This window comes from Anas acuta, chromosome 10 (assembly GCF_963932015.1).
Source record: "Anas acuta chromosome 10, bAnaAcu1.1, whole genome shotgun sequence".
Taxonomy (NCBI): domain Eukaryota; kingdom Metazoa; phylum Chordata; class Aves; order Anseriformes; family Anatidae; genus Anas; species Anas acuta.
In genome coordinates this window covers 22,360,346-22,387,427 of record NC_088988.1, presented here as the reverse complement: position 1 = coordinate 22,387,427, position 27,082 = coordinate 22,360,346, and the positions used below count along the sequence as shown (strand labels likewise).

General features: G+C 36.0%; 1 long non-coding RNA gene across 1 annotated transcript in view; it reads left to right on the top strand.

The window, feature by feature from the left end:
- The window catches only part of LOC137861949 (uncharacterized), a 74,831-nt gene extending 49,725 nt beyond the window's left edge, over positions 1-25,106 (top strand). Inside the window, exon 2 of the long non-coding RNA XR_011099941.1 lies at positions 24,522-25,106. This is a non-coding gene — a long non-coding RNA (uncharacterized lncRNA). The remainder of the gene's footprint in view (positions 1-24,521) is intronic.
- The last annotated feature ends 1,976 nt before the right edge of the window (positions 25,107-27,082 follow it).

Sequence of the window (27,082 nt, the reverse complement as noted above, 5' to 3'; positions counted from 1 at the left end):
AAAAGCTAGGTAGAACATGCTGTGGAAAGGAATGCAGAAAGTTTGTTTGACACATTTAACAATATTAGTCTGTATAATTTCTGCTTGACCAGGATAATTTTCATTTTATATAAAAAGTAATTTCTTGAAATTGGAATAGGACAATGGCAGTGCAGAAGACAAGAACAGATGGAAATAGTCTCAACAAAACTGATTGTTGAAAAGAAGAATCAAGACTGAATTTTAGATACATTTTAAGGAAGGAAAACTTCCTATCAGAAATCTCGTTCTTGGTGGGCATGATTTCACTGCAACATTTTCACCGACCTTGATTTTTTTGGTCTGGTTCAGAACATTTTTTTTTATTTTTTCTCTTAAAAATTATGCATCTGATCATTTATTTCAAATCCATTCTTGTGTAAGATCCACCCTACATATTGTTTTTCTTCATAACTTTCAGTTTATTTACCCTAAGAAATTTCTTACTACTTTTTCAGTCTGTAATCTCAACCTTGACTGCATTCTGAACAATATAGAACTTGGCTCCAGGAAGGAATAATGATTTTTACCATGTAAAATAGCTCTGCCATCAGCCACACTGAAAAAGAAAAGAATATTTGTGGAATCATTTATTCTCCCTCTCCATCCCCAGATTTGCCCAGTAAGTACTGAAAGCCTAGTGAAAGAGAGAAAGGGATCACTATTGGTCTTAGTTCTTTTTTTTTTTTTCTTTTTTTTTTTTTTTTTTTAGGGGAAGCAGTATTTTACTGGGAAATGTTCTAAAATTATGTCTTTCCTTCATAGTTTTCTTTCAAAGCATTATCACGTCAATTGATACTTATCCTTGCTTTTCTGGAAAAAGCTATTATTGTTATTCCTGGCTGACAGAAACTAGAAAAACAGTGAGTAATCAATAGATTTACTCCACTGACACTTTTTGTGTCTTTTTAAGTACAAGAGCAGTGACTTTGCTTCTCTTCTAAAAGACCATTGTTGTAAAAATACAGCTTGTTTAGGTTGAATGAAAGACCTCTGTTGACCACAGCTGATTTTGTCATCAGACTGTATGTATGAAACAGAATCCAGTTTATTTCCATACAGGTACCGTTACTCCTCTGACTAAAATGGAACCACAGGGAACAGATAATGTATTTGTATCTGGACATAATGACTATAGTCTTATATACTCTCTTTGAAAGTTTGATTTGGGATTATGAATCTGATAATCTTGTATAATCTTATTTCTCAAAAGGGAATAAAAATAGTACTTTTGGCAGCAATTTCAGAGGATAGCTGTTGCTCTTTTTTTCCAGCCTTCAATTTGAGATGTTTATGAAGTGTGTCTTTAGGCTTTTCTTTCTTTTTCCTTAGATGCAGTACTTTGTGGGTTTTTCTTAGTTAGTTTGTTTTTATTTTTACCCACAAACACTATCCATATGGTATTTGTGTATAGTATTTATAAGTATAGTATTATATATATATATATATATATTTATAAGTATAGTATTTAGTGTATTAGTATAGTATTTATGGATGCATATAGATATGCATCCATATCTTTCATTTAAATATATATATTAAATTAATTATTTAATTAATTATTTTAAATTAATTAAATATATTTTAAATTAAAAAGTCATATTAATTACTAGCAAGCTATTTCCCACTTGTGCCTCAGCAAAATTCCCAAGGAATATGTGGTTGTTTTTTTTCTTGTATATTCTGAAGCATCTTTATTTAATTTTTTATTAGTCAACTGTGTTTTTACCCTTCTGTCTCCATACTCTTCTGATAAAAACTGTCTCAATGCACTTATAAAACCTTGGTAAACTCTTCAGTGTCATGTTGTGATCTGAATTTAAAACAAATGCCAACAAATGCTTGTCCATTGAATATATCACAGAAATTATCATGGCAAATGTTACCATTCGCTAACTGTTTGGGTTTGTACCTCTTTTGTCTTACTATGTATAAAATGTATGTTCTTCCTGGGAGAACTGAGGGTTTCCTAAGGAACAGTATTAAAAAGGTGCAGGACGTATCACCTGACATTCCTTACACTGGGCAAAAATGTAGGCTATAGTAAGGACCTTGATATTTATCAGATGCTGCTTTTTTTTACATGTCAAATTCAAGTAAGCTGGAAAATCTTCAAAATCTTTTTTTTTTTTTTTTTTTTTTTGCAAAAATTGCAAAATTCTGAAAACTGTGAAATATTTTAATAAAAGATTTAAAAAAAGATTTAAAGATTTTAATACTGTATAATCCCATCTTCTAGTCACTACTCTACTGGATTAAAGCTAATGTGTTTTGAGTGACCAAATCTTGTAAGAGAGCCAGACCCCTGTGTTAACAAAACATCAAAAAGAGACAAAAGTGTTTAATGACACAAACACTTTTGTGAAAACTCTACTGTCATTGTGTCCTTTAATGAAAAATACTCTCAATCAGCTCTCAGGCCTTTCATAAGCATACGTTAGTTAGCAAAGCCAAATGCTCCCCTTGATTTGTGGGCTCTCAGTCAGAGTATGGCCACAGTCAGCTCAGAATGTTTCCTTTAGCAACACATCGCCCTTTTCTGGGGATGGAGGAGCTGAGCAATAACCTTATCCCTGTCTTTCAAAACAGTTGGGTAACTAAGGAAGAATACCTAAATATGTTTTCTAAAGTCAAACATTTTAAGTTAAATCTGGTTAATTGTGAGTTAAATCTGGGTAAACCTCCTGAAGTAATTTTGCCTTGCTGACTACTGATAGGTAATCTGAGTACAAAGATTGCAGCCCCAATCTGGACGATCTGAAGATATGGAAACAGAACAGTCTTCTAGCATTCCTCATGTGTTACTCTGCACAATTGCCAGTGGACAAATGTCGTAAATTTGATAGTATTGGAATTCTTTCTCATCTGCTCTTCCTTGGGGTTCAGCATTATTCCATTCCATTACGAATATTTACATATAAGAGTTTAGAACCGAACATGGGCTTAAAAGTTTCTGAAAGCCCTTCAACAATCTCTGTTTTAGCAATCCACCAAAATAGCCACCCTCATTTTACTGTGCATCTGAGGTTTAGATAGGAGACAAGGAAGCAAAACTAATGCCTGACAAGTCAAGGTGATATTGGTTAGATGTGGAAAACAGTTACCAAATGAAGATAAAGATGTCATTATCCGCTCTAGCTTTTTTTCCGTCATGCAGCACAGATGATTTGCAGTTTGTACAGAACCATTTTTAGCAGGAAACTGAACCCTGAACCTGTAGTAGTCAGCTTGATTACACCCATCAAAAGACCAGAACATATCAGAACATTCCACAGCCTCATATTTCCTTTTGCATCCAATAAATAAAAAAAAAAAAAATAAAAAAAAAAAAAAAAAAAAAAAAAAAAAAAAAGTAGTACAGTCACAAAGCTGTCATAAAATAAGTGCTGCTATTGTATACATTCTTATCACAGGATGATACAGTAGTTGAGGAAACTCAGCTTCCAGCACACCATTCTGTCAGTTTTAGCAATGTTCAGGGCTGCTGTAGATATGCTCTTCTGCTCTCTCATATGTTCTGTTATGTCATGAATCAGTTGTATAGATTGAACACAATCATTTTTGTTTATTTACGCTAATCAGCCTTACTTAAAGGCCTATTTAAAGGAGAATCGTTCAACCACATTCATAAAAGTATAGCTTTGCTGTTGGTTATTGCTGTCTCATAAATTGTCTCTAAACTGGCTGTACTTTCTGACATGTATTCTCTGCAATGCTCATGTGACTGACACAGTATAATTTTGTTTTTAACACGTAGTAAAAAAATTACACTGTTACGTCTCATGATACTAACAAAACATCTTATCCCCCTGTACTCCCCCATGCCTACCTTAATGAAAGGCATAAATGAGCCCAATTCACTCTTCTCAGTTTTGTTTCTTTAGTGGAGAATCATTAAATACGCTCTCTGTGAGGAGCCTGGCCCAAGCTCCAATTCATAGAAGCATAGAATGGTTTGGGTTGGAAGGTGCCTTAAAGATCACCTCATTCCAACCCCCTGCCATGGGCAGGGACACCTCCCACCAGGCCAGGTTGCACAAAGCCCCACCCAACTTGTCCTTGAACTCTTCCATGGAGGGGGCATCCACCATTTCTCTGAGGAACCTGTTCCAGTGCCTCACCACCCACATAGTAAAGAATTTCTTCCTTATATCTAATCTAAACCTACCATTTTTTTAGTTTAAAGCTGTACTCCTTGATTCCACAAAGTGTGAAACATTCTGCTTGCAGTACCTTGTACTTCCATCATAACATGTTGATTATTATTTGGATACTTCCATCATTTTTCTGCATACATTTCATTAGAAAAGATATAATAGTTTAAAAAATCACTGCTGTGAAATTTCAGAAATGTTTTTCTTTTCTTTTCTCAAAATGTTATTATTTTGGTAGTCGTGGCTTTGAAAATAGTGACAATTCTGGCAATCAATCACATCTATTGAATTGTTGCAACACTGTTTACAAAATAAAGTCTTCCCAACAATATGTATAAACTTGAGCAGGTAACTGATCATATTGAATTGACATCCTATTCAGAAGATTTGAATTAACTTGGAAGACTGTATGGACTCTCACTTGAAGACATTCTTGAAGACTGTGAGGATGTCCTAGTATTTAGTAGAGTCTATATGTAGTTTAAGAATTGTTAACATTTTTCATTTTTTTTTTTTTTTTTTTTTTTTTTTGTCACTGTACTATTGCTTTTGTCACTAGACATTGCTTTGTTTCCATAGTAGAAGTACTAAAAGTTGTTTGTATTAGCCTGACTGACACAGAGATTTTTTTTGTCACCCCAGCTATCAGTAAAAATAAATAAATAAATAAATAAAAGTAAAAATATCAGAAAAAGTAAAGATTTAAAAAACAAACAAACAAACCAACCAACAAACAAACACCACTTTATATTTTTTGAAAGTTTTTTTTGGTTGTTTTTTTTTTTTTTTTTTTTGATCAGGAAAATTTCTGAAGCATTTAGAAGAGTTTTGTAAGTTTTAATTTAACAAACATTTTCTTTGTATTCAAATTAAGCAATAATTCACTGGACATAGCAAGAAATGAAATTGTTACAAAACAAAAATACTGGTTTCAAGTTTAGAAGGCAAATATTACATTTATAAAACTAAGGTGCATTATTCAAAATTTCTTCAAGATCAATCTGTAGAAAGACTGTTGTTTACTTACAAAATGCAGAGTCAGCAGGACAGTTCTATTTGTTTTAATAGATTTAGAAGTCTTAAGCCTTTACACAGTAAACTGTCACTGTAAATAATTGTTGCCATACTTGGTTCTAGGTGTGTTAAGTCTTCTCTGGCTCAGTTAAGGCAAGTTGGTAAGCTAATTTATGAAATAAACTTTATAATTAATTTGATAGATACTTAAATATACGTATATATATCGGTATGATATTATACAGCTTGTGAACTGTTTTCTACATAATTCTAAATTTCTTACATTTTATATACTTAAAAAATGTGAAGGCATTTAATCGTTATGGATTTATGTTGAGCTTAGTAAGCATTCATACTCTAGATAACAGAGGTAGGTTAACTCTTTCATTTTTAGAGCTTGTAAAATTATGCATGTATGTTTACCTTTACAGAATGACCTTTAAAAAATGACCTTTGAAATAATCCCATTGAGATTAAGAATATGTTAGGGAGCACAGGAATAAGTCAACTAATCATATATATAAAAGATTTTGGTTACACTAAAACTAGCTATATTAGTTAACTGTATGTTTGCTATTTCTGATTGTTCCAAGGATTTTATTTTACCTTGAAACCCTTGAGATATGTTATGAACCAAAGTATGAATAAATACATGTAAAATACATTGTGTAAGTAGGACATTAACTTCAGAGTTTTGTTCAGGGTATTTAAACACATTAATTTCTATGTATTTAGCTTCCAGATTAGGTCACATAGAAAGGAGAACTCTTACAATTTCAAGTTAGGTCATTACTTCTTCTAAAGTAATTAATTATTTGATTTTCTGGGTAAACTACTATTTCCCTAATTTTGTCAGAATCCCAAAAACAAGTATATACACTGCTTTAACTCAGTCACATTCATGCAGTAATGGTGTGATTTTTATTATATTTTATTTTATTTTATTTTATTTTATTTTATTTTATTTTATTTTATTTTATTTTATTTTATTTTATTTTTGGTTGGTTGGTTGGTTTCTTTTGAACAAGCCTTTCTCTGTAATTATGACAGCAGTGGAAAATAGCTCAGACAGGTGGATGTGAGAGAAGCAGTATGAGAAGGATACTGGGTCTTGTGTCTGACTGATGAAATACTATATTGCAGAAAAGAAAACATTTTTATCATTGCAGTGAGAACACTGTCAAAACAAGGGTAGCAATCAGCCTTTGCATTTTCTATCACCTGAAGAAGTGGAAACAGTACACAAAATGTTGAGTGATTATTTTCGTTTATTTATTTATTTATTTGGAAACTGTGAGCGCTATGGGACAGTGTTTTTGTCAGGCAAAAATCCATTCACTGGACCAGATCCGCATAAAGAGATGAGTAACATATAGCTCCTCAAACCCTCTTCTTCCCTGACATCTAACTTTCTAGTCAGACAAAAGTATGTTTATATTGTGCAGATCAGAGAACAAGCAAACATCAATCAGCTATCTGTGGCATTTGAAGCAGTATGGCTTCATCAGCTTGGATTGAATTGATTTAAGACCACTACTTTGGGGCCTGAGCTCCTTTCTCTATGTAGCCCTACACTGTGTAAATAAGCAAGAATCTGCTTTTTGATACTTCACGGCACTGGAGAAATGTACTTGAAATGTCATCAGAAAAAGTTCCTTTAGATGATGCTATGTGCCCTAAATGGCACCAAATACAATGTCATTTACTGCTGCCAAGCACTTTGTATATTGGGTTGTGCTCTGAGGTCCAGTCTCATGGAATTTCACTTGAGCTCTTCTTGTGAGGCAAGGCAACAGTTCTGAAGAAGCCATCACTTCTAGTCCAAAGAGCTTAAGCACTTAAGATCTGGCTTAAGCAACATATAGTCCTCAGCACACAGGAATGGATTTTACTCAATCTTCACAATTTTCTGAAGCTCCACATAAGCTAGAACGATGCATTCAGCTCCCACACAATTGGGTGTCAAGTGAGATTTGTTTAATGCATTTTTATTTCTCCATAACCATCTAGGACATTGATGTCTTCATTGTAAATTAGCTCAAACTTTCACCTTTATGTCATGTCCTGTTTCAGATGGCTTTGTTGACCATCTAAGTGGAACTTCCTTCTAGTAAGTTTGCAACTTTGTGTTGCTTGACCTAATCAATATCTGTCTAGGTAACAGTGCTGATACAGAAATATTTGAAGTCGCTTTCATCTGAATTATCCAGACTCAGAATATTAGTTCCAGTAATCTCAATTTACCTCCTCAATCTGTATCTTCTTTCCATCTCCATCTTTCTCCTGCTGCAGCCCTGAAAATTATGTCCATCTGTTCTTTGCTATTATGACACTGCAGATTACAGTTCTACCTAAAGCTGGTTTGTTTATTTGGTGCTTTGTTTCCCCTTGATGCCAAAATTTAACATTTAACATTTGAGACTATGGAAGAGGTAGAATAATTGCTACTTGCAGTGTTTAGTGCTTGAATGTTTCATCTAATCCATCAGGAAAAGTACCTTCTCTTATCTGCATGCTTAATTACAGCATAAAGAGAATTTTAATTACCATAACCAGAAACTTAGTTTTTATTCTATGATCATGAGTCAATAACAACAAAATCCTATGTATTGCCCTGCTGCAGTATTAAAACCACTCATCATTAAGTACCGGGCACTTTTCTGTCTGGAAACATACTTAATTCCCTAAACATCTGTTAACATTTAAAGGTTGCATCATTTCTCTGTACAATTTAATCATTTTATACACACCTAATCTCCCTTTATTTACAGAGTTTTGATATTTTCACTTTTATGTTCTCCAGGAAATTTAGGAGAGGATGGCATCTTCTCTACCCCAACCCAAATAAGATCTCTATCTTTTTCAGTCAAGTGAAAGACATGAAGATATCTTACCTTAAATCAGATGTTATTACTTCTGTTATTCAGATGATTTCTGAATGATTCAGGCAGGGAACTAACATAAGTAATAATCTTTTTTTATTACTTTTTTAATGTGTTTAATATTTATTTATTCAGAAAGGGAATTTGATGACAAAAGCAGGTGACTACTATTCAGTCTGAAATTTCCCTTGTTACCAGATTTATTTTCTAACTTGTAGGACAAATTATGTTTTTTATTGTGTCTAATAGGCAGGTTGCAAATCTCTTGGCTTGGTACTCTATGATTTATTTTATTGTAAATAACTCCTAATATGATTTAACATAGAAATATAAAGTTACCTCTGTTCTCTCCTCTATTAAATTATTTTCTCACAACCTAAAAAATAGTGCACGTGTCCAAAACAAAAACATTTTCTAAAATTTACTCTTTTATACATGCATCATGAATTACTATCTTTTTCTCTCATGTTAAGAGACAGTGTGTTTACTTCACTGACATCAGCATACGCAATGTAAAAATATTTGCCTCAGTACTGTTTCACTAAAAATGACATCTTTTCTGTCTCAACCATATAATTGTCATAAGCATTCAAATGTTAATTACATTAGACATGTTGGTTTGAGCTTTGTCTTCTTATTAACAGTTATAAGACACAAGCTAGTAATGATAACAGTACCATACAGGTTATTTTTTCATATTTATTATGATAAAATGAAAACTTTATTTAGCACTGAATAAGCTGCACATAGCACAGATGCTTTGTGCTTCCATTTACTACCCATCTGCTTTTTGGCAATAGAGATATGAGCCATATATGGTGCATACTTAGAAGTGTGCTCTAAACAGAGTGCATTGAGAATTTTGATGCAACTTGCTGAAACTTGAATTTGAAATTACAGTTGGTTAGTTTCCTTCACTAAAACAAGATTGCTGTCTTGCATGAGGAGAGAAATTTGCTGATTTTTGAAATTCAGGCATATTAGTCTACATTTCTTCTCAATTGAGAAGTAAGATTCAAAGGAAAGATTTACCACATATTTGTTCTGTCATCAGGAAATAAAAATGCTATATTTCTATTTGTTCTCTTTTTAATTTTGATGCCCCCCAAAAAAATGTTACTGAGAATTGCATGCACACAATTGTCCTGGTGACTTCTACATGGTTCTTTTTGTTTGTTTGTTTGTTTTAGCAGTAGTCTGAGCTTTTGTAAGAGTCTATGTGCTCCAAATTTTGTTGGTCAGACTAAAACAATGTTAAAGAAAACAAATTAACCAATGTAACTAAACTTTAAGACAGATTTTTATCCTTAGAATAAAAGGATAGACTAATAGACTAAGTGAAAACAGAAAGAATGGTTTCCATTAAAAAAAAAAAAAAAAAGCGGGAAAGCAGGCAGGGGGAGACAGAGAGGACAAGCAGGAGGAGTGATATGGAAAAACATGGACTTCCAGAATTTAACAGATTGCCCTGAAAAGCAGAACGAGAGCTCACTGGAACAAAGAAATGCATCATTAATACATAGAAAAGACCAAATACAGTAGATATGGAAAAGAGAGTAAATTCTGGTGGTAAACATTGAAAGTGAGCTATAAATGAAGGAGAAGGAGCTGCAGGAGAAATGAGGCATGAAACGTCCAGATTACCATCAAATACTATCTATTGTGTTATATGGCTGAAGAGAAGTCCTGAAAGCATTGTTTAGGTGATGTTACAGAGTTGATGATCACAGTATTCCAACTGTACAGACCAAGAGTATTATCTAAAACCTGAATGGTGTGGCACTCACTGTTCACATATTGTAGTTAATCTGTTTAAAGATTAGTTTAGACCTGCCAAGGAACCACAGACAACCTGCACAAAAGATTGAGTATATTGAACATTTTACTAAGTAATAGCTAGTCTACAACTAGTTGAATGTGACTTTTGTGCATTTTAATTATGTATTTCAAGAAAATCTAGTATATTGAAATACAGAGGAGGTGTCTGAAGGACATAAATTAGCGAAGCTGTTTATTTCTTGCCAATCTTTCAGCTATGAGAGTTCCATTATCTTCTCTGCACTGGATTGTACTGGAGTAATTTATTCATATTCATGAATATGACAATACCTTCAGACTGTATTTTGCTTCTGCTGTTATCTGATTACTTCAGGGATATGTTTTTTTCAAGCTTTCCATCCACCAATGTTTAACGGTACCTAGTTGCATAATTGCTGTGGAAGATCTTTGAAATACCATTATAATGGATACTAAATACAGACTTTTTCAGATCAGGATTTTTCAGCACTGACTTCTTTGGAAAAGAGGTGAGCAGTCTAGGTCAGGTTGGCAGATACATTTAAATACAACAGTTCAAAGAATCAAACTGTGCTAACTGAAGATGCACAAGTTCTTTATCTCTTATGACACTCAAGATCAAAAGGAACCTATCGGTTTTCTTGCTCTTGCTTTCAGAAACGCAGAAGCAAAAGTTTGATTTGCTTTGGTTATTTAATGGTTGGGCAAGATTTGTGATCATACAAGCATTATACATTTTGAGGAAACAAAAGAACATTTTGATTTTATATTCTGTCTTTTGTGCTTGGAAACGGTGAGTTGTCCCTTACTGACATCTATCTTTGATTATCACTCATCCCAATGCACAGATAACCTGTTGGGATTGTGCATTAATAGTACAGCATATACAGAAAGATGTCACCAGGGTTTTCACGGATAATAAGCTTTTTTACATATCTGTCTGATTTCAGAAATAAACCTGAAAAGATATTAATGACCTTGCTCCTAACCTAGAATAAAGTGAGATGTACATTTGTTGCAAATTGATACAGCTTCTTTGACTGTTTAGCACTAACCTGATTTACACATAAAAAGAGTCTGTGCCAGTGATAGTAAATGTATTTCCTGCACCATTTTAGCAGTTTGTTCTTGTTTCATCCCTAATCCTGTATTTGGATGACATAAAAAAGAGCTACAGAAATATTGTACTCACGATTAGGAGAAGGTTTGTTTACCTTGGCTTGCAGATTCCCTTCTCTCCCATGGGTGAATTATAACTCCCACTGAATTTTAACTCCCATTAAAGTCTTTGTAAAGAAAGGGCAGGATATCTTTCAGAATTTATTTTCCAAATAAATGAGAGGTCTGCATTCTGGCAAAGGAATTAAAACACAGTTAATTCTGAAGAGATGCATTCTGCTTTTGTTCAAGTACAGCATTGTCTACCAACATACACACACACGCACAAAATAAATAAATAAATAAATAAAATAAAATCAAGTTTCTTGCTCATCATATGTCAATGAAGAAGTTTGAAGGCTGTGTATTTTTTGTGTAATGGGCAAGCACCAAATGTGTGTGTTCCCGACTTTGAGGATCTGAGTCTGTACAATTAATAAAGTTAATTAACTACTAATATTAATAAATTAATATTTTATTATAGTTACAATATTACTGTGCAGTTGTTACTATGAAAGGATCTGGACCATACTCCTGTGAAGGTTGTATATTTTCAAGGCCTCCTGCAATTCAGCTGACTAAATGCAACAGTGAGCCTTGTAACAGCTGCTGCCTGGCCAGCAATAGGTGTTGCTCTGAGAATACAAGAATGGCCATGAGGTAGCAAGTGTTTTTCTACAGCTCAGAAGTGAGCTGCACTTAGCAAGGATTGAAGTAATTAGTTTCTATGTGTTTGAGGTTTTTTTTTGTTTTGTTTTGTTTGTTTGTTTGTTTGTTATTTGAAATGGGTGAGGGAGGAAAGGAGAAGAGAGATGGTTAAAAAAAAAATCAAAAATGACAATTTCACATTTGGAGGAAAATGTGAGGAAAAAACAGGCATATTTGGGAAGGTGAAGCAACAGCCGAGTCTGCTAGTTTGCTTGTATATTGGCAATGAAATTGCCATTTTTTATTATTCCTCTTTTCAGCTGTGGCAAGAAAATAACATAGCATCAAGAAGGCCTGTTAACTCTGAAATGTGACAGTATGATCCAGGAGTTCCACACCAGCCTTGGTCTCCAGGCTGAAGAGTTTTCAACCTAGTGAAAGAACAGTAATGTTGTGAAAGGAGGTCAGTCTTTTCTAACCAGAATTGGATTCTCCCTTCTGCCACCTGTCTCTCCACCAAATGCTTTTCTTCCTCCCACAAATTCATCTAAAGAAAGGTGAACTCGCTCTTCTGAGATCAAGACATTATACTGGAAAAGTTCTTCTAATCAATTCTGTCCTTTCTTCTCTCTCACACATGAGCACTGTGATGAAAGGAAACATTGGGCAAAGCTTTCTGCAAAACCAGATTCTCTGTCCTTATCAGTCACCATTTTGCTCTGTAAAGGAAGAGGCTCATAAAGTTGGTTAAGTATAGAGAAAGAGTTGTTGTAAGCTCTTGGGAGAGTCCAAACAATCAAGAACAAGAATCAAGAATTACAAAACTTCCCATTATTTGCCCATAATTTTATCTCCTTTCAGTATAAATTTATTAGTATTTAAATCTCTTCATCTTTGAACATAAGCATTATTAGGGCCCCCATCAGCATATAGACAGCAATTACTTGTGGGTGTTTCTCTGCAAAACTTCCCATCAATGAGGTGACTAATAATTAGGATGGTCTCCAGCTAATGGCACTGTGTTATGATTGTGATATTTTCTGTATGAACTTATGAAAGCTATAGACTGCACATGGTGGAGTGGTATATTTGTTTGTAATGAAAGGTGAACAAAGCTATGTGAATTTTCCTCCTGCTAGGACACTAATTCTTGCCTTACTTAATTCTAAACTGCAAAGTGTAACAGAGAGATTAAACATGGAAACAAAAGACCAAGCAACATAGTAGTTGTTTCATTGTTTTCAGTCAAAGTATTTCTCTGAAATATTTGCAGGAACTAGATCAGAAGTTAAGGGTTTGATAATGAAATTAGCAGACGAAATTCTGTTTCATGCAGGCTGCAGGTAGAGACTAGATTAATGGATCACAATGAGTGCTTCAGCTGTTAAAGTCTGTCAATTAAATAACTCATTTTTAATTTTGCAGGTATAGTCATGCTAAGTAATTAGGAGTGAGAATACTGTTACATCTCCAAGAATGTCTGGCAATTTACATTTATAGGTCATAGGATATCATTTGTCATGCTTACTAGATGCCAAAACAGATTTTAGTGGGAATACTGATTTTGCGTTTTGACATTTGTTTTGGAAGGCAGAAAGGGAAGAGGTCACTTGTTTGATTTTATTTATTTGCAGCCACCCAGACAGATTAATTGAACTTGGCTCTGCTTCATGAAGGAGACTTTACTGCTGTCTCCTTGTGAAAAGACCCTGATTTGGCCAATGTTTTAGATGGAACTGAGTAGACTCTTATCTTTAGACCAAAAGCTGTAAAAAATTTGTATTGTATTTGAACGTAATAACAAAGAACAGCAACAACAACAACAACAACAACAACAGTTCTGAAAATAGAATGAGTAGGAACAGGAATAAATTCCAAGTTCATAACAGACCAATTATTTTCTTTCAGGATTGCTCTTAGTTGAGAACATCTGCAATTTTTTGTATTCTTTTCTTATTTTTTTATAATCACATCTGTGATCTGTCTGTGTGTCTTCTGCTTTCTTCTCTCAACAGTCTCTCTTGTGTTCCAGACACACAGCTTGCTGAGCACTCATCCTTGGCATGTCCCACCCTGCACTCAAGGAAGTTTTTTTTTGTCTTTTGTCTGAACATGCCCAATTGCAAGAGAAGGTGCAATCTCCTAAGAGGATCTGCACATTTGCCACCAATTTTGTCAATGCTTTCCTACTTCCTCTGTTTAAACTAAGTGAGAGGGCTGAACGATATTTAAATGTCAACTGTTGTTCAGAAAACTACATTCTATCTAATTTATTTTTTCCATTGACATGTTTCAGATCACAGTGCCTAACTATTAGGTTTCTAAAAATCACATTTAGCTTAAAAAAAAAAAAAAAAAAAAAAAGTATTCTTTGTCTTCAAGTTCCTAAATAAATTTCATGCCTTGACTTTAGTTTTCATATAACCATTACATTAAAATTCCAGTTTCAAATACAATAATAGTAAAAATAATAAACTATCTTTCCCAAACTAGAAAAAGCTAACAGACTATCTTATGGCCAATAACATTGTTAGCACTTAAGTAAATTCTCATGCAACTGTTCTTGCTGCTTTCATTATGTATTCGTGTATGGTTTTTTTCCCCAACCTTCCACACTCGAGACCAATAAAACCAGATATTTTGTCCCAAGCTATTTTCTTGCTATAACATAATGCTTTGGAATATTGTATATATGTTCTCTAATCAAAGCAGAGGACTATTCTACCCATGCAATAAAAGGACATCTCCTTGTAAGCTAAGTAAATGGAGTCAGATGTACATACACTAAGATAATGCAAAGAATGCTTAAATATATATTCTCACAAAAACCTAAACACTGAACTGTTGAAAGATTTGATTGTGTTTATGCCTGTTTATTACTACAATACATGACAGCCAAGTGGGAATTTTGGGGTCCATTCCTAGCTCTTTCACTTCAACTACCTGCTGTGATCTTCTGGGGTTTCTAGACAGAAATAGAGAATACAAAAATCTCATGATTTCATAAAGATTCGTGTAAAGCAATGTGAACCTATTTGGTGGGAAATGGGAATACTAAACTTATTTAAACAGAGTTATCTGACACTTACATGGCTAATCTATGTATCTATGTATCTAAGTATCTATGCACTAAGTGCATCTCTGTGTAGTATGTTACTAACATAGCTATATATAGACATGGTTATGGCTTCTAGTAAAACACTCCTTCAAAAGTAAGTTGTTATCACTGCACATAAAACAACTCACACTTCTGGAAAAGGGTAGGTATTTTTATGCTTGTTTTGTATGGAGTTCCATGGAACATATGGCTCTTAAAGATGGATGAACAGCTCATACATCTACTTGTTTTTACAAAGAAATCAATGTGCATTTCAAAGAATTTATGTTTAGACAGACAGATGAGGGAATATTAAGTTAAAAATCATCAAGGAAGCCATTAATACACAGACAAAGGCTAAAATTGATTCAGCTTTCTGATATTTCATCAAACACAGCATTCTGGAGTCAACAACTAAACACTACTGATTCTGATTAGACAGTTATTTCTTCTGATTCTAAATCAGCTTTTGAAGGATTTCATAATCCTGTAAGGCCATTCTTTGTCTACTGAAACATTAATCTTCTAAATATTGTTAAGCTTGCCTACATTCTTACCCTGCAACAAAAATGAAGGTAGCTTACACCTGCAGATGTGAATGTGGACACTTCATTTGGCACACTAATGGTCCCATATGCCAAGCACATTTTAATATAATCATAATATGCTTCCAACATAATAAATTAGTCATGAGTCAGTATGAGATACAGAGAAGGTTCAAACACAATACATCTTACATACAGAACTAATTTCTATTGGTTCTAATTGGGTTAGCTTTTCTCTCTTTAAAATGTAAGCCTTTTAGCACTAAAGGCATAGTTCCTATCTGTTATTGTACAGAACCTTTGCAATTTTTTATTAGGTGTACCTAGCCCTGCAGACTGTGTTTAACTTTGTCTGTGAGTAAGCACTACAGTGGGTATCAGGGTTGTGGTTATTCATCCATTCAATTACAAATCTTGCTTAAATGTGGTCCTCCTCTCCTCTGTTTCCTTCTGAGGAGGGCAAGGGAAGAGGGGACTCACTTTGATATGGACCTACCCAGGAACCAAAACTCTCCAGGGTACTTGCAGTCAGAGGTACAATTCTGAATGTATCTTATGAAACTGTGATCATCCTGGAAGTGCTCTCTGCAGCTCTGTATTCACAAGACAACCTGTTTTTGTGGCATCACCTTACATGTACAGAACCGGCAAAACCTTATGCCATACAGAAAGACTTGATACAGCTGTTGTATGTCTGTCTCTTGCCTAACACTTCCAATATGGAAATTCCCATATAGAAAAGTTTTTAATGTATTTTTCAAACAAGCACTTTTCTTCAGATTAGGGGCCATGATTCTTTATAATTTGCACAGGGATTGTATCCAGAGATGCCTGTCAGAATCCTATTTTATTGGACACTGTACAGACATACCATAAGAGACAATCTGTTGCCTGCGTGTATGTAAAATATAAAAACACAGTATGGGTTGGCAAGAAGGAGTTATCAGTAAAAGCAAGTGAATTACATGCCATTACTGAAGTCTCAGCTTACCCTGCTTCAATATTGTCATTCTGAAGCATGCTGTGTGCTTTCTGTATTCTACTACACACAGCAGCTTGCAAGTGCAAATATCACTCCTATTCATAACTGGCATAACCGCAAGATTTTGCATCCCTTTTCAGAATTAGAACTGTTTTAGCATAAAAACAAAAAGAACAATAAGTTTATTTTTTGCAGTTTTTTTTTTTTTTTTGGGGGGGGGGTGGGGAGAGTGGGTTGTTTTTTGGTGGTGGTAGTGCTGGAGTTTTTTGTTTTTTTCTTGTGACGAAGTAGTAAGAATTCCGGTTTACATTAGATTCAGACTTTTCTCTTTAAAGTGTTTAAACTTTTCTAAATTAATCTAAAAAATAAAAACATCTATACCACTAGGGAAGCCCTGTCAGAGGCAACAGATGCTAGACTTGTGCGTATTCTTCAAAAGCAATCAGTCTACTTTCAAAAACCACTTCTAAGATCTCCTCTTATGGCCAAACTACTGTATATTAACCCCAAAGAGCTCCTTACAAGCAGCTTTTCTTCTTTGAAGTGTGGTTTCCTGTTCACAGATTAAAAATGCACTATATTGATAACAAGTTACAGATCTTCAGACTAAGTGTTATTTAGGCAAACCCAGATAGGACCAGTTCTTAGTCTCTTTTGTGGGTGGTGACCACAAGTTAATGCCTGTGATCTCAGTCCATTATCAATGAAATTTAACCTTTTCACATGAAAAATCAACAGTGTTGTCACCCCTCCAAGTAACTGCATTAGAGAAGTAAAGCTTTGACATTTTCAGAAAGAACTTAATCCTTCTGAGTGTTTTGATACCTTAGATCTACCCTGTACCCTATGAAAAATTTATGAAAAATCTCATGAAAACATTTCAGCTGAAAACACCATCAAGTGCCAGCTTACAAAATATTTTGTTTATAAAAATTCTTTTTGCATAGAAACACTCTTACTATTTGTTTAACCAGATGAAACTTAAAACAGATGAAATAAATAAATAAATAAATAAATAAATAAATAAATAAATAAATAAATAAATAAAAGGTGATTCATCTTTTCTCTTTCTGGAAAAGCCTCTCAAATCTTTTAGGAGCTTTCTCATTGTTTGTGTTACCCAAATGTGCTAAGCCTCACATATTTTCATATTAAAATATGAGCATAAGTTTGGATTCTGTATCTCAGTTTGGATCCTAAAAGATTCTACTACAGATTCTCAGGAAAGATAGAAAATGTAAAATATGATACAAGATCATGGCATTTTACAACTGAAGCATTTAGTTGCTTTTTTTTTTTCTTTTTTTTTCTTTTTTTTTTTTTTTTTTTTTTTTTGTCACTGCTAATATACCATACTTACACAAGAGAATAAAACTGCTCTATTGGGTTTATGTGGCAAAATTTTGGTAGCCAGGTGGCTGCAGGGGTAACCTCTCAGAAAAGAGTCCAAAATTGCCCCATGTTAGATAAGAGCCAGTTCCAGCCAGCTCCAAAAAGGGACCCTCTGCTGGCCAGAAACAAACCAACAAGCAATGTGATTGTGCTTCTGTGAGAGCATAGGCAAGGAACAGAAAAAAATCCAGTACAAGAGCCACTGAGAGAGGTGAGTAAGCAAATGTGCAAGAAACAATCCTACAGCCCCCCAGGTGAGTGCAGCAGGAGGGCAGGAGGTGCTCCAGGCAGGCAGCAGCAGTTCCCCTGCGGGCTGTGCAGGGAGAGGCCCCCGGTGGAGCAGGCTGTCCCCCTGCAGCCCATGGGTCCCCCACGGAGCAGATCTCCACGCTGCAGCCCCCCCGTGGGTGGAGGAGCCCCCAGTGGAGCAGGTGGATGTGGCCTGGAGGAGGCTGCGGCCCATGGAGAGCCCCCGCAGGGCAGGAGCAGGCCCCGGGCCGCAGCTGCAGCCTGTTTGTTCCCCAGGGGTTGTTGTTGGGGCCTGTCCTCTTTAATGCTTTATTGATGATTTGGACGAGGGAATTGAATGCACCCTCAGTAAGTTTGCAAATGACACCAAGGCTTAGGGCAGAGTGGCTGGAAAGCTGTGCAGAGGAAAAGGATCTGGGGGTGTTAATCAATGCTCACCTGAACATGAGCCAGCAGCGTACACAGGTGGACAAGAAGGCCAACGGCATCCTGGCTTGTATCAGGAATAGCATAGCCAGCAGGACCAGGGAGGTGATCGTCCCCCTGTACTCTGCTCTGGTGAGCCTGCACCTCGAATGCTGTGTTCAGCTTTGGGCCCCTCACTACAAGAAGGTCATCAAGGCTCTGGAGAGTGTAGCCACAGAAGGGCTACAAAGCTGGTGAAGGGCCTGAAGGTCCTACGAGGAGTGGCTGAGGGAACTGGGGTTGGTTAGTCTGGAGAAGAGGAAGTTCAGGGAAGACCTTATTGCTCTCTACAACCACCTGAAAGGAAGGTGTGGGGAGCTGGGGGTCAGCTTCTTCTCACAGGTAACTAGTGATAGGACCAGAGGGAATGGCCTCAAGTTGCACCAGGGGAGATTTAGGCTGTACATTAGGAGACATTGCTTCTCAGAAAGAGTAGTCAGGCATTGGAACAGGTTGTCCAGGGAAGTGGTGGAGTCTTTGGCCCTAGGGATGTTTAAGGAAAGGTTGAACATGGTACTCAGGGACTTGGTTTAGTGGGTGATGTTGGTAGTAGGTTGATGGATGGACCAAAAGATCTTTGAGGTCTTTTCCAACCCTCATGATTCTATGATTCTATAAGAGGAGTCCACGCAGGAGCACATTGGTGCAGCTTGCTCCTGACAGATGGACCCTGTGGTACAGAACCATGTCTGAGCAGTTCTCTGAAGAGCTGCAGCCTGTGGGAAGCCCATGCAGGATCAGTTTGGGAAGGATGGCATCTCATAGGAGGGACCAGTGAGAGAGAGTGAGGATGAAGGAGTGGCAGATGATGAAGCGTTATGGACTGATTGCAGCCCTCATTCCCTATTCCACTGCAGGGCTTCGGGGTAGGAGGTAGATGCATGTGGGTGGGGGTGTGGTGGTTTTAGTTTAGTTTGCTTTTAGCTTTCACTGCTCTGTTTTGTTATTCATTGGTAATAAAGTAAGTTAATCTTCCCTAAGCCACGGTTGTTTTGCCCATAACAGTTACTAGAGAGTGATGTCAATATCCATAAGTTTTTCCATCTTATTTTCAATCCCTGATCCATTAAGGAGGGGGAGTGAGCAAGTGGCTGTGTGGGGATCTGGCAGCCAGCCAAGTCAACCCACCAGAACTGCTCAACATAAGAGCTGTTGGAATGCAGCTATGTATACATTATAGTAAATAATATTTTCATGCTAAACAAAGAGAATCAACTGGCTTTATGGAGACTACTTGTTGTCTTTTTGGGAAAACTGTTGTGTAAGGAATCTTAAAGGGAAAAAATGAAGAATACTTGAATTACATTGCTGAATTTTTTCTGTTCTTCCTATTTTTCAATTTTACAAAATAATTACATTCATAATTTAGGGGCACTGACCAAGTAGCTCAGGATATCTTTTAAACCATTAGAGAAGAAAGAAAGAAAGAAAGAAAGAAAGAAAGAAAGAAAGAAAGAAAGAAAGAAAGAAAGAAAGAAAGAAAGAAAGAAAGAAAGAAAGAAAGAAAGAAAGAAAGGAAGGCAAGATTATTATGCAACATCTTGATTTATTTACTTGGAACTCAAGATACATTTTTAACATACTGGTAAAAATAAGAACTGCAGTTCTTTACAGGTAATTTCATTGTAATTTTTTTCTAAGAAAAGGAATTTTTAGCTCCTTAAATCCAGCTTTTCTCTTTACGGTAACACAAAGTTTTGGAAAAGTAGAGCAAATAAAATGGAATTTCATGATACTTTAAGAGACTCATTCATATGGGATTCATATGGGGTCCAAATGCATAACCTTGATGCATTTTTCAATCTAATTTTATTTTCTTTAGAAGTCAAAGCATATAAAAACTACTGTAAAATTAATGGTTCTCTACTCCAAGCTACTAAACAGCTTTGTTTACATCTGTTTCAGTGAAGTTCAGAAAACTGTAGGCATCATTGTGAGCACTATGGAGATACAGACTGAAAGCTCAGGAGCTGCCCCTACAATCCCTTTTGAATTGAAATAGATTCCTTCTGACTAAGTGTTAAGCATGTGAACTGTGACACTGTAGTCTGTAGGACTACTTGATGCAAGATTAGTATTTGTATAGCATTTTGCAAGACTTTTACACTTTTGTAGAATCTACCAATATATCAGTAAAACAGTAACTGTTTCATTCCCTCTCTTCTGTAATACCAACAACTTATTCCAGGTGAGCAGCTGGCAAATACCAAAACCTATGATTTTCACTTTTGTGGAGGTATTTGTGTATATATATATATATACACACACATATATATATATATATATATATATATATATATATAATATTATATTATATTATATTATATTATTATTTATTTATTATATATATTATATATAATATATATGTATATATAACTAGGTATATATTAAAAAGCAAATTTGGTTTACTTTTCAGTGATTCTTTTAAATGAATATATCTTGCTGATGTATGTGTAGAGTCAACACAGTGCTATAAAGGAGCAGTAACAAAACACTTCCTACTAGAATATTCAGAACAAACTGAAGGAAAATAATTATTCTTGAGCAGACTTGACAATGAAATTGCACATGTGGTTGATTGGTTGGTTTGGTTTGTTTTTCTCTCTTAAAATGAAGTAAATAAGGTTCCTTAGGTGTCTGTTGTGATGACAGTTTTTAAGATGCCTTTGGAATATCATCTGCAACATATTTTTATATTTTCAACTTTATAGCTTCTTCTGTATATAAAGACCTGGTCTCTGGAACTGAAGTTGGAATGGGTGGAGAAAAGGATTTGCACATGTCAATTGAATTAAAAAGGCTTTGTCAGTTTCATACAAAAATTCATGAACTAAATTGTATTTAATTAGTTAATTTTTAGTGCTCTGAAGTGAGAGCCCAATATCAGTTTTAAATTGTATTATTAAATCATATTATTAAAATAGATGATCTCTCTATCTCTCTATTATACGGTTTGTGAATATTTATAAGTAATAAGTAAACCTTTTCAAACTTGACTCAGTGATGAGCAAATTTATGATATAGTAAGTATTTTAAGCATAAGCAGATCTTTTTTTTTTTTTCTTTTCTTTCAAAGAAAAGAACGAATAGCTTTGTATCAAATGCTAGTTTAATTTATTTTACAAATATGAGGCGGTAATACCTTGGATTACTACTTGTTATTTAATCACTGTATTATTTCAAGGAAAAATAATCACTTCAACTAGCTATGAAAAGAAGAATATTATCATTACATGGTAATATGTAATGACAATACATATTATCAGTCTGATTCAAATCCTCTGTAGTGCCAATCCTGCTTCCCTATGAAACCTTAAGTTAATTTAAAATTGATCATTATTTCTGTATTCTTTTCTTACACTTTGGAAAATCCTATATTGTCTGATTTTTCTACATACAGTTAGCACTCTTCTTGTACCTGAGTGCTTGTTGTAAGGTGTTTACCTTTTTCCTTTAGTAAGTACCCTGATACATTTTGAAACTTGTCTGTGCCCGTAGCTACTGACATTTCTGGGGCTTATTCATACCCAAGCACATTTGTAATTCTCTTCATCACATTTTCTTTTACATTCCTTTTTATTTAATTGATTTTTGCTACGGCTTAACTGCACCCAGCTTTTGTATTATTGGAGAAGGTGTAGAAGCAATCCTGATAAGGAAACTACTACATGACCTAATCCAAAAATCTGTATAAGGAAAACTGTTTGGTATCACCTTTATGTCTGAATATCACTACTACATCCTCTGGAGGAATACCTGTGTCTGAAAGTTATTCTTGCATAGTCAGCATCATACAGTGTTATACATTTTTTATATGTAGACTTGTGATGTGGTTTTCTTTTTTTTTGTCTCTTCTTTTTATTGAAAATTGATCTCTCCTTTTTTAAAAATTGTGTGAGAACATATAAGACTATGAAAGCAAACAGAGAAGTAAAAAAAAAAAATTTAAAAATCAGTAAATGGAAAAAAATCTACCACAAAACAATCTGCAGTGAAGAAGTTGATCTGTGAAATGAACTTGAAAATAAGAAACTCCTTAAATTAGGTTTCTAGGCTCACTCACATATTTTAGACCTGCAGCACAGCAAAAAGATACTAGTACTGTGTGAAATCTGAGTCTTGGATCAGTTCTAAAGTTTAGTTTCGTGCATAAGTTGGAGGTCAAATACTCACTTTTTTAGGAAGGCACAAAACCATTGGAAATCAATTATAAGACTTAGACTTCAATGAAGCTAAGAGCATTGGGTGCATCACTTGGTCAGTCTCTTTATCAGTATTTCATCTCAGCTTCTGCACAGTTTTTTGTTTTTTTTTTTTTTCTTGTTCTCTACACATAAGATTTGTCTCCCACTCTAAAAGAGTAACTTTTTTTTTTCTTCCCTTTGGTAATGCTGTAGGCATTTCTAGTGTTAAACAAATAAGTAAAAAGTATAATCCTGGAGCAAAATCATAAAAGGCCTTACTCTTTCTTCATCTGTCTTGGATAGCTTGTTCTGCAGATTGTCCCATATTGCGTCTCTGAGAAATATCAAAGAAAACTAAAGATGTTCAACACAAATGCACTTTATATGGAAAAATTGGAGGCTAACAATGAAGCTCATTGAGCCACTTGAAATTTCTGTACGTATGTTTTGAGCTCTTTTTCCTGCTTCCTCTGACCTTTGGTTTGTTTAATGTTGTGAATTGCTCAATGTATATATTCAAACAAATTTCTTCTTTACAGAAACTGTTTGGCATCTGTTCGCCCTTGTAGCTTATCCCCCCTTGATTGCAGTGATGTAACTAAACACAGTCTGTTGCTATGGCAGTGATCAGCCGTGTATAGCGTGAGCTGCTATGATTACAGGTCTGCACCGCTCGACTGTTTTTTTCCAGTCAGTTCACAGAGATATCTTTTGTTTCACAGTATATTCCAAGTTGTGTTATTAACATGCTTAACCAATTTGTGCCCATAAGAGTGCCTCTTGCTGTAGAAAATACATTCCCCAAAGGGCTTCCGATATACCCTTTGTGCACATGCAGACACAGTACTCCAGCTAGCATTTACGCCTTTGAGAGGCGTAAATTATATGTGTGGAGAAGGGCATATAGAAGGCTTGATTTCTGATGTGAAATGGCACTTAAAGCAATTCTTCTTCCTAGCTCTACAGGCAAACAGGCCCAAGCAGGAAGAATGGGGCAAGTTGTGAGCAGTGATTAAGTAAAAGGGAGAGCGCTGGGCCCCTGCCAGGGGCTTTCCCTTACCACACTTTCACAGTCCTTTTATTTTTCCCTTCATTTTCTTTTTAAGAACAAAGGTTGTGCTGCAATTTACAACCCATGTCCATGTTCTGAGAAGAACATGTCCATGTTCTGAGAATTTACTGACAGTATCCCTGCCTGTGGAAGAACTCTGATTCAGTTGCTAGGATCACACAGCACTGGCTCAGCCTTTCTCACATGATGTGTAGCAAACATTTCTTTCTAAGCTTATTTAGCTACAGACTGCAGTCGGAGGCAGGTTGGACAGAAAAACTCATTCTGCTTAATTTTGTGGTCATTGATGCCTCATACTAAGATATAGCTCTGAGCTCTCATGCACAATTTATTAATATGACATAAGCTCAGCTAGCATTTATCTACAGTTTTGCATTGGGTTAGCAAATTCTTTTGTCAAATTGCTCCCAATGCTTGCCAAGCACACTAATATATATATATATATATATATACATGCATACATACATATATATATATGTATATATATATATATATTCTGCTTGTCAAGTACTTACTTAAAACTAAACTTTATGGTGCTATTGTATGTACTATTTTTTGGAAAGTTGGGAAAAAATATGTCTATTTCTTGGCCTCCAAGTGCAGAACTGAATTTCCCTGCCTACCCCCAATATCCCCCCCCCCCCCAAATCCACATGAAAACTATAAAACAAAACCTGCATGGATGTGAAACAAGATGAATGGGAAGAAGTATTCTGATATTTGGTACACCTTCTGTACTACAGTCTTTGGATAACACTAAACCATGCTTCATCATATGTTTTTCCCCTGCATTTAGATTACATACTTTATCTCTCTGTAAAACCAGTTTGCTTTGAGATCCCAGGACATTTTAAAGTATATAAGTATGTATATTGTAATACACAATAAATGTTTGTTCATTGTCTTTTGTAAAAACAAGGAGTTCTGTTTGAGGAACGGGAGTTGTGAAAACTCCCTGCTGAAGTAAGGAGCTGTATAATGCTTAGCTAGACACTATGAAAATTCCTTTGCTTAATGTAACAAAAAAGAGAACCCTCTCCCCTTCTCTCCTTCTGCATCTCAGTAGCCTCTTTTGTTCAAAATAACACTGCTGCAAAGTTCATGTAACCATCTCCTGATAAGTTGTTAAACTAGTGTATCAACATCTTGCCTTCCTGTCTCACGCTGGGCCAACATGACCAAATAAAGAAAGAAGTTGAACCACAACGCCGAGGAAGACTACGGCCTTCATCTTCATGACCACCAGAGGGACAGAGACGACCCCCTAGCAACAGTGCGCGCAGTCGCAGAATATACCAGGATGTGCTGCGTAATCCTAGAATTACCAAGATATAAAAAGGGACCCTGGGGGGGGTGAGGTGCGCGCCGTTGGCGGAGCCGAGACTCCCCGGCCGCCCAGCGCTGTTTTGCTTGCTGTTGCTTACTCAATAAATTCCTTTCTATTATTAATGCAATGCTCTCTGAAAATTAAGGGGGCAACTTATAACAAATTTGGTGCCGTGACTCGGATGAAGGCAATCTGATTGAAAGACCTTCGGAGGGGGCGCCCCGCTGATTTCAGTGGCCTTCACTAGGACTACTTTCATTCAAATCCTTCACCGACGAACCCTAAATTCGGCAGCAAGCAAATAAAGCCGGCAACCCCTAGTAATCTTTGTGCACGAAGACCGAACGAAGACTCAGGAGTGAGTAAGTATAGGCCGGTGATCCGTTCGGTTGGGGTTGGGTATCCTGGAGCGTAGCGTTGTGAGACGTCCAATTGCGGACGAAGCGAGTGCGGACCCCTCGGTAGTGCGGTTCCCACATCCCGCGAGGGACTGGGCCACGAAAAGGGGGAAGCGATTTGTGTGTGTGTGTGTGAAGGCGCTCCAGAAGATGGGACAGAAGAAGAGTAAGCCTTCTGGTCCCATGGGCGGGGTAACGTCTGATGTTAGGTTACCCTGGGATTAATGATTAAAAATTGGGAGGATTCCCCTTTTAGGCGGGGAAGGAATAAAGTAAAAATGATACATTATTGTGTTGAAGTTTGGGGTGGTAAACAGATTCGAGGAGACCACCTTTACTGGCCTGTATTTGGGTCCTTTGAAGATTGGGTTTGCCAGGCCCTAAATATCTATGTAAACTCAAAGGAACCTTTTAGTTTGGAAGAAAGTGAATATGCACATTTGTGGATCAGCTCGGAAACTCGAGCCAATTTATATCCTCTAAAAGAAAAAGGAGGGGATGGGAGGCACAAGCAAAACCGAGAATTAGGGACCCCAGCCCCACTGCCTCCCTATATTTCACCACCACCACCTGCAGCCCCTCCGACTCCCGGGCTTCCTAATCCGCAACCCCAGGGAGACTTTGATAGCAACTCTGACTCTAGCGTTCAGGGACCAGTGACTAGGAATATGTGGCCGTCCCCATTAACTCCGGGGACGTCCGAGATTTTAAGAAAGAGACAGGAGGAGGGTAAGTGAGCTTTAATGGCAACTGGCACAATGTTTCCAGCTGCTGAGGAATAATTGTAACTGGAATAATAACTGTACATTGTATATTGTATATATAAAAGCCCGGGCATTTTTGTTAAAGTGTTCTTTTATACATATGTTAATATGTAAATATGAAAATATAAGAACTGCCATTGAGGTGTATGTTTAAGGGAACAAAATTTTCCCAGGCATATTATCGGCTCATCAGGTTTAAATGTTCCCAGTGTAATTGTCTACAGGCAGTTAATTTACAGTGGTCTGATTTTACTTGTGTATCTATATATTGTGGATTTTGGAGGGATTGGGATTGACTAGTAAAGAGCTTCTAGGAAAATGGTGGAATATTAACCACTGCAGATTACAATAGGAAAAGTTCAAAGCAAAGAAATCCCGAGGAAAAGCCCCCTAGGATGTATACTAACACATTGGAGGGATATAGTGGGATGAGAGGGTACAGAGAGTAAAAGAACCCTTATCAAATATTGTAATCAGTGGTGGCCACTTTATAAACTAGAGGATGGAGCGGAGTGGCTCCTAAATGGAACTACTAATTATAACACCATATTACAGTCAATGTTGTTTTTGTGGAAAGAAGGAAAACAGGATGAAATGTTGTATATTGAGGTTGTTTCAGCATCTTGGAGGGAAAAGGTACGGAATTAAGTTGGCCCCTGACTGAGTCTTTGATGTCGGCATTAGAAAAGTAAAGGCTAGAGAAAGATAAAGGAAGTGTTAAAAGGTTTGTTGAAAGTGTTAAAGGTATTCGAAGTTGTATGAGCAGGGAAAGGTGATGTAGGCATTATCTAAGTAACAGTCTAGAAGTTTTGGTATATTTGCATATTTGCTGTGGTGTTTGTTCAGTTTCCCAAGCATCGGGGAGGGGGGAACAGTCTGCTCCACCAGGGGCCTCTCCAGCGGCCGCAGGGGGGCTTCAGCTCCAGCGCCTGAAGC